Raw genomic sequence first — 7,275 nt, forward strand, 5'->3', positions numbered from 1 at the left:
CGTCTGGGAGCAGCTATCACACTCCCGTCCCCCCCCCCCCCCGGGGAGGCGGGCTAACGCCACACCGCCGTGTCCCCTGGGCCGAAGCCCTCGCGGACCTCCTGCCACCCGGCTTCTGAGCCGGCACCGCCTCTCGGCACGGTGGCCTTGACGCAGAAGGGTCTCCCGGCCCGCGAGGCACGGTGGGGGCAGGCCCCCAGCGTGGGCTCCCCGCCGACCCACACTTTGACTGTCGCCGCAAAACACAGAGCAGGGTGAACCCGACCAGAGCCGGCTCCCACGCTCTCACGCCGGCTGCTCTGTGCTCTCTCGTGCCCAAGCCCTTGCCTCTGGCCCCGGGCATGTGTCATGTGCCTCCTTCACACGGGCGGGTCGGGGAGCAGGGCCAGCGAGCAGAGCGGAGATGGGAACCCGGCACTGCTGCGTCCGCCCCTGGCCTGCTCCGGGAGGCAGCCTCAGCCGGCGGGGCCCGGGACCAGGTGCTGGCAGGGAGCAGGGCAGCCGGAGTGGCGGGCCCGGCTCAGCAGGGGTGTGTTGAGACTGACTTCTGCTGGTTTCAGGTTCCCCTCCCTGGAAGCACGGGGAGTGGGGGGGGGGGGCGGCTGGAGGCTCAGGTTTCCCCCCACCATCCTCTGCTTCTTTGGTGCTGGCAGTGATTGGCCGTGGCCATGATGTCATCGCCTAATCCAAACAGAAGGGGGGTTGGTGCTGGCTGGCGTCCCCATGCTGAGTGCAGCAGTAAATTTCATTTCAAGGCTATGATTAGGACGGTGCCCAAGAATTTCCTTTCTCTCTCCCTCCCTCTCCCCATCCTATTTTTCTTCCTATTCCCCTGCCTCTCCTTCCCTCGCCTCCTCTCCCCTGGCCCTCTCTTCTCCGGGATGCTGAAGGTTCGCCCGGTGGCCAGCACCGGTCCAGGCTCTTGCCGCCTCCCGTGAGGCTCCGTGACCAGCCCTGGCATGTACGGGCTCAGTCCCAGCCCCGAGACAGCACCCAGGGAGTACGGGGTGAGAATCCCTAAGGGTGCTCGTTCAACCTTGAGCTGAAACGCCAGAACAACAGAGAGAGCAGGGGTGGGGTAGCCCTGGTCATCAACGAAAAGATCGGAAGACAGCAGAGCCATGAGAGGCAAGGAGGAACGCAGCTCCTTAGAAAGTGAGTCGTTGGGTCCTTATGGCCATCTCCAGATGGTTTCTGGAGTTTGGGCCTGGCCCACTGGCACCTTCAGCCCCTCCTTGGCTGGGGGGACCTGCCGGGCTCCACACCCTTTGGTGACTGCGTCTGACGCCAAAGGGACGGTCCAGCCCCCAGAGGCAGGTGGGACCACGGGAGCGGTTCCACACCATATCCCCGGGCTTCTCTCCTCTTCCCGGGGACCCCAAGCTCTGTCCTAGGGTTCCTGGCCCCAGAGGCAAGCCTGAGAGCCAGCCACCTGAGTGTCCCCTGCATTCCCCAGCTGCCACTCAGCACACCCCCAACAAGTGTGACCTAGATGCCCACGGGGGAGGCGCTGGGGTCTGGGGGTGGTGATGTTCCTGCACCAAGCGTGCTGTGGGTCCTCGTCATTGCTCCCCTATCACATCGGACTGTGGTCTGACTCCTCGGGGACGTGGGCGGGGGGGGGGGGGCGCCCGCGTTCCCCGACCCCCGACCTCCAGCAGACCCGAGCACTCCTTCCCCACCGAGCCTTGGTGTGGCCCAAGATCCCTCCTCGCGGTGCCCCAGGCCGCGGGCCCAGCCGGCCGAAGGCGGCACCCAGTGGAGTTGCGTGGAGAATGGGTCGCCCTAAGAGGGAGCGGAGATGGACATGACCCGGTCACAGCTCTCTGTCTGGCCTCCTTAGGCCCCTTGCGTGTGTCTGTCTTCCCCTCGACTCCCTGCTCCTTAAGGTTATGGCTCATTTGTTCGTTCATCGATTCGGTGAGGATGTGTTGGGCACCCGCCATCTGCCAGGCCTGTGCAGGTGCCGGGCGCCCAGAGGGAACAGACGTGGCCCGGTTCTTCCTCCAGCAGCAACCAGCCGTTAGCAGAAACGCGGACAGAAACAAGAACAAGCAGGTGCCGGTGCTTGATGGCACAGCAAAGGCATCGGCGGAGGGCGGCGGCAGGTGGTCTGGGACGCTCGCTGGGATAAACGAGACCTACAGGGTGGTGGGAGTTGTCCCATCGGGGGCAGGGGCGGTGCAGAGGACTCTCTTCCAGACGCAAGCCTGCTTGCGTGAAGTCACGTGGGCGGGAGGGCATGCGGGGGGTGGGGGGGGCTCCGCGCAGACCTGGGGTGGGAGCTGGGCCGGGGCTGTGGTCATGGCAGATCTGAAGGTACGAGGTGGGGGACAGACAGGCAGCAGCCGTCGGTGGTCACTCACTGCGGAGAATGATTGGAAACACATGTCCCGCCGAGAGAGCGCACATTTATTACTCAGAGCCGAGGGTTCTTGGACCACAAGGGAGTCAACAGGGAGAGGCGTGGGGAGGGGGCACGGCTGGCGGCGGGCCGTGGGGAGGGGCTCGGGGCTCCCTTCCTGGCGGGACTCGGGGCTCGCTGTCTGCACCTTGACATCCTTTGCAAGACCGCTTCTCCACCCTGGCCGTGTTCCTTCTTGCTACTTTAAAAAAAAGCATTGTATTATGAAACCTCGCAAGCATACTCACATGGAGGGAGAGCCACCCATCCCCAGCTTCCAGAACCATCAGCTCATCAGCACCGGCCCCAGTGGGATCTTCTGAAGCAAATCCCAGATGTTGTAGTTCCTGGGTAAATACGGGAAGAGCTTTTTTTTTTTTTTTTTTGGAAGGGTTATCTACTCTTCCTCTGTGTAGAGAAGCACGTTAGCTTTATTTCATGAGGGTTTATGTTAGGACCAGACTTTTTTCTCTCCCATCACCGGCTGAGAGAAGCTTGTGCGCGGTCGCTTAACCTCTCCCATCTCTGCTTCCTTGTTTGGAAAAGCGGGACCCTCCTAGCAGTGCTGTCTAGAGGAGAGTGTAGGAAGGGGCCCAGGGCGTGGCAAGTCCTGGACGCCATTGGTGTCACGGGGCCAACAAAGAGCAGGCTGCATAAATTGGCAGGTGCTGGACCCAGGATTCAAACCCAAATCTGCCACACTCCAAAATATGCTACCTTTTTCTTTTCCACCAGCCATATGCCCCGTCAGGGTCCACTGAACCAGGCTGCCCGGTGACTTCTGCTTGTGACCCAGAAGGCCTCTCTGCCCTGAACCCCCTCCCTTGGACACCAGGGTTGGAGGAGACCCAGGTAAGCACTTTCTTCAAGAGCTCAAGGCCCTTGGGAATGAGCAGAAAAGGGGGCTTTCCAGCCAGCGGGAGGGACAAGAGGAGGACGCCCTCCTCCTGGAGGCGGGTAAGGAAGGCTCTTCCCACCTGGGGAAGCCCAGGTGCCCTAGTGTAACCGTCTGGATCTTTGGGCTTTAAGGAATAAATATCCAGGTGGGATGTTTCGCCAAAGTGGGCTTTATTGGAAGGAAGCAGAGAACGTGGTGAGACTGACAGGTGCAGCTGTGCATCCGGGACCCGAGAGCCCCCAGGGCTCCTTCCCCCTTCCTCCTCTTGCTCCCCTGGGTGACTCAGCTCGGCCCCTCGCCTCTCCCTGGCTCTCCTGGTCCGGCTGCTCCCCTACAACCTGCCGGCCCTTTGGTTCAAAGCCTGTCATCCAGTTCATTCTCTGCTAGGGTCCCGTTCTTATCAGCGTGGATCTGACCGGCCAGCCAGGGTCAGGCAGCTGGACAGGGCCTAGATCTGAAGGACAGGCCTGCTCAGAAGGGGAGTGGGAACAGCCCCTCCAAGAGGGAGGGAAGGCAGGGCCCCCACAGGAGACACTCGGGCGGGGAGGGGGACATGAGGCTCTTGACTCCCTGCCTGGGAGGCCCTCATACCCTTGAACCCTGTGGCAGAGGGAGAAGGCATTCAGGGGGTGGGCCTCTGGAAGGCCAGACGCCAACCCCCTGGCATGGTGGCCTGGGAGAGGTTTGGTCTGCCAGAAGGGCGCCGTGGGGCCTTGGGACGTCTCAGAACCTGATGGGGGAGAGAACCTTATTCAAGCTGGATGAGGTCCAAACCCTGGCCTTGCCCGTGGCCACAGCCCCTGGGGCAGCTGTGGAGGCCAGCAGCTGGCCCAGGCTTGGACGTCGCCTGAAAGGCATGTCCGGGGCTGCTACTCCCTAATCGGCTGCCAAGCAAAATATTTTCTGCAGGTTCCTTGTGAGCTGAGAATGAAAACACAGCACCCAGCAGGGCGGGGTGGGGGTGGGGGTGAAAGGCCTGGCTTTCTCTGAGGGTCCGGAAGACACTGGGGGATGGCGTCACTCAGGCACAGCTGGACGGCCAGGCCTGGAGGCCCAGGGGGTGGGGCAGGTGAGCAGAGACGCCGAGGGTGGGGAGCGCCCAGGACCGGGGCAGAAAATGGGATTGTTGGAAAAGTTGTGTGCTCTAAAAAGGCCAAGACGACATGACTCAGGCTGAACCTAAAAATTCCAGGGAGGAGGGCACTCGACAGGACTTCTTGGTTGCGGGGGGGGGGGGGGGGGGGGTCCTGCAGGAACTGTGGCTTCAACAAAACAGAACAAGCATAACAACTTCTAACAGGCCAAGGCTTCAAAGTTCAGATGAACAGAAAGAAAAAATACAACGGGTCGTAGGATCGGAAAGAAACAGCGTTCATATTTTGGCATCTGGCATCCATTTCTAAAGAGTGCGTGTGTGCGTGCGTGTGTGTGTTTTCATACACAGGGGAACACACGGAGAGCAAGTGACGTTGCACGTTCTATTTCGTAGCTTGCTTACTGTAAACCCGGGGAAGGTATCGCGAACATCTTTCGGTGCCATCAAATGGCTTCCCGCAGCATCAGTTCTAACATCTGCATGGCATTCTGGTGTAGACTGTCCCCGGGAGGCAGGAAGAAGTTTCCAGGGGCGGCTCCAGGCTTCATGGTCCTTATAGCTCCCGGTCCCAAAGAGGAAGCAGGTGGCCTCAGCCGTTGCTATGGCAAAAGACCCAAGGAAGGCTCTGATTGGCCAGGCTTGGAGCCTGTGCCCATCCTTGAGCCAATCACTGTAGCCAGTGGAGTGAAGGGCCGTGACTGGCCAGGCCTGAACCACGTGCCCATCCCGTAGCCAGGAGGGGGGTGAGGGAAAGGATGCTTAGCAGACAGAAAGCATAGAGCTCCCCCCGCCCCCCGACGGCCGACCAAAGGGCCAAGAGACGTGGTCCTTATCCGGAAGAGGCTTATAGTTCGAGGAGACCCATAAACACACAGGACCCACCGAAACAAGGGGTAAATGCCCAAATGCCCAATAGCGGGGGAGGTTGCAGGTTGCAGAGCAGACCTGTGTCGGGGTCCTCCTTCCACCAGGACGTTGGCCAATCTCCTCACTTCTCCGGACTCGGGTGTCCTCATCCGTAACACGGGAACGATGGCCTGTGCCGCACCCGTCGGGGTACGGGGAGACCGGCCCTCGCGGGCACGAGCGAGAGTGCAGTCTGGAGCCTGGCACGTAGCGCGGGCTGGGTAGGTGGGAGTTAGCGGGGCTGGAGAAGTGCCTGGAGAAGCTTCGGTGTGCAGGGTGGATTCGTTGTAACGAGAGGTGGAAACAACCCCCAGTGTCCGTCACTGTGATGGCCGGATAGGGACGTGGGTACCCGTAAAGTGGATACTATGTGGCCACAGAAAAGCACGAAGCACTGACTCCTGCTACGACGGGGATGAGCCTCAAAACCGTGCAAGGAGCCGGCCACACACACAGCCACGTACTGCACGATTCCCTCCACCCGACGGGTAAGCCTGTAGAGACCGAGTCCGTTAGGGCTGCAGGGCTCCGAGGGGAGGGGAGGGAAAGACGGTGGGGACCGGCTAAGGGCACAGGTTTTCTTTCGGAAATGATGGAAATGTTTTAGTTTTTAAAAATTTTTTTAAATGCTTATTTTTGAGAGAGAGAGAGAGAGAGAGAGAGAGAGAGAATGAGTGGGGGAGGGGCAGAGAGAGGGAGACACAGAATCCGAAGCAGATTCCAGGCTCTGAGCCGTTAGCACAGAGCCCGACGCGGGGCTGGAACCCACGAACCGGAGATCACGATCGTGAGCCGACGTCGGACGCTTAAGCGACTGAGCCCCCCAGGTGCCCCCGTGAAAATGTTTTAAGATGAACCGTGGAGGCGGTTGGAGAGCTGTGAATATCGCTGTCAATCATGCAGCCGTGCCCTTCCAATGGATGAATTACACGGCATCCGGATCGTGCGTCAGTAACCGTCAAAAAGGAAGGAGAAAGGGGTTTGGATAGTGGGGTTTGGGCCAGGGGGAGGGGAGGGCCTGCCCGAGGCGGAGAGGGGAGCCAGCCTGACTTGTGGGCAGGACGTGGCGAGCTCAGGCTGGCAGGGGCAGAGGGCACCCAGGGAGAGGCTGGCGGGGAGGCTGAGGCGGAAGGCGGGGTGGGGGGCCAGCAGGAGGCCGCTCGTGAGAGGGGCCGGGGTTCCGGCTTCTCCCTCAGGCCACAGTGTCCGGACACACGGGGACAGCTCCTCAGGCTCGCCAGGGGCACGTTGGGCACAAGACGGGGCGGGGCGGGAGGAGGGGAAGGTTCCAGCCCCGTGCTCCCGGGAAGAGAGGTTTGGCAACACCCGGTACTTTGCTTGCTTGGGAGCCACACTCGTGCACGGGGATCTGAGCAGCAAGGCACGAGTCTGCTGGGGTGGCTCCTGGCCTCGGACCCCAGGCTGGGAGTCGTGGGCAGCTGGGAGGAGAACAGGAGGGGAGCTTGGCTCCTCGTTGGAGGCTGGCAAAGGCAGAGATCCGCTGGCGGGAGAGCAAACCAAATCAAAGCCGCGGAAGACAGGGAAGGGGCGGGAAAAGGTGGGGGAGTCAAACACATGGGGTGGGACCGGGTGACGATGTGGGGACTCCGTGGGGGGCAGGAGGAGGGGGGCGGCTGCCACGGGCACTGTGCAAAGCAGGCTGGGCAAGGTGCCGGGGTCCTCCTGAGGCCTGAGTGTAATACCTTCATTAAACCTGCAGTATTCGTCGTTTTCACGGAACCGAGCTTAGGTCTTAGGGTAAGTTTAGTTTTACGGGAAATTGAGCAGAGAGTGTGGGGTTCCCTGCTGTTATCACCTGACGCAGTGTGACACATGGGTCACAATGTCTCAGCCTGCTGGGACGCTGTGACAAACACGCCCCAGACCGTGCCGGGCGGCTCCCACCGCAAACAGCTGTCTCACACGTCCGGAGGCTGGATGCCTGACACTGGGGGCCCGGCGGTGGCAGAA

At 61.2% G+C, this 7,275-nt stretch overlaps 1 long non-coding RNA gene across 1 annotated transcript; it reads left to right on the forward strand.

Moving 5' to 3' along the window:
* Window positions 1-279: 279 nt before the first annotated feature.
* On the forward strand, window positions 280-5,798 carry LOC123604074. The gene is made up of 4 exons (XR_006715205.1): window positions 280-1,155; window positions 1,890-2,058; window positions 2,644-2,755; window positions 3,140-5,798. It is a non-coding gene; the product is annotated as an uncharacterized LOC123604074 (long non-coding RNA).
* Window positions 5,799-7,275: the final 1,477 nt, after the last annotated feature.

This window comes from Leopardus geoffroyi, chromosome E1, assembly GCF_018350155.1.
Source record: "Leopardus geoffroyi isolate Oge1 chromosome E1, O.geoffroyi_Oge1_pat1.0, whole genome shotgun sequence".
Classification (NCBI taxonomy): domain Eukaryota; kingdom Metazoa; phylum Chordata; class Mammalia; order Carnivora; family Felidae; genus Leopardus; species Leopardus geoffroyi.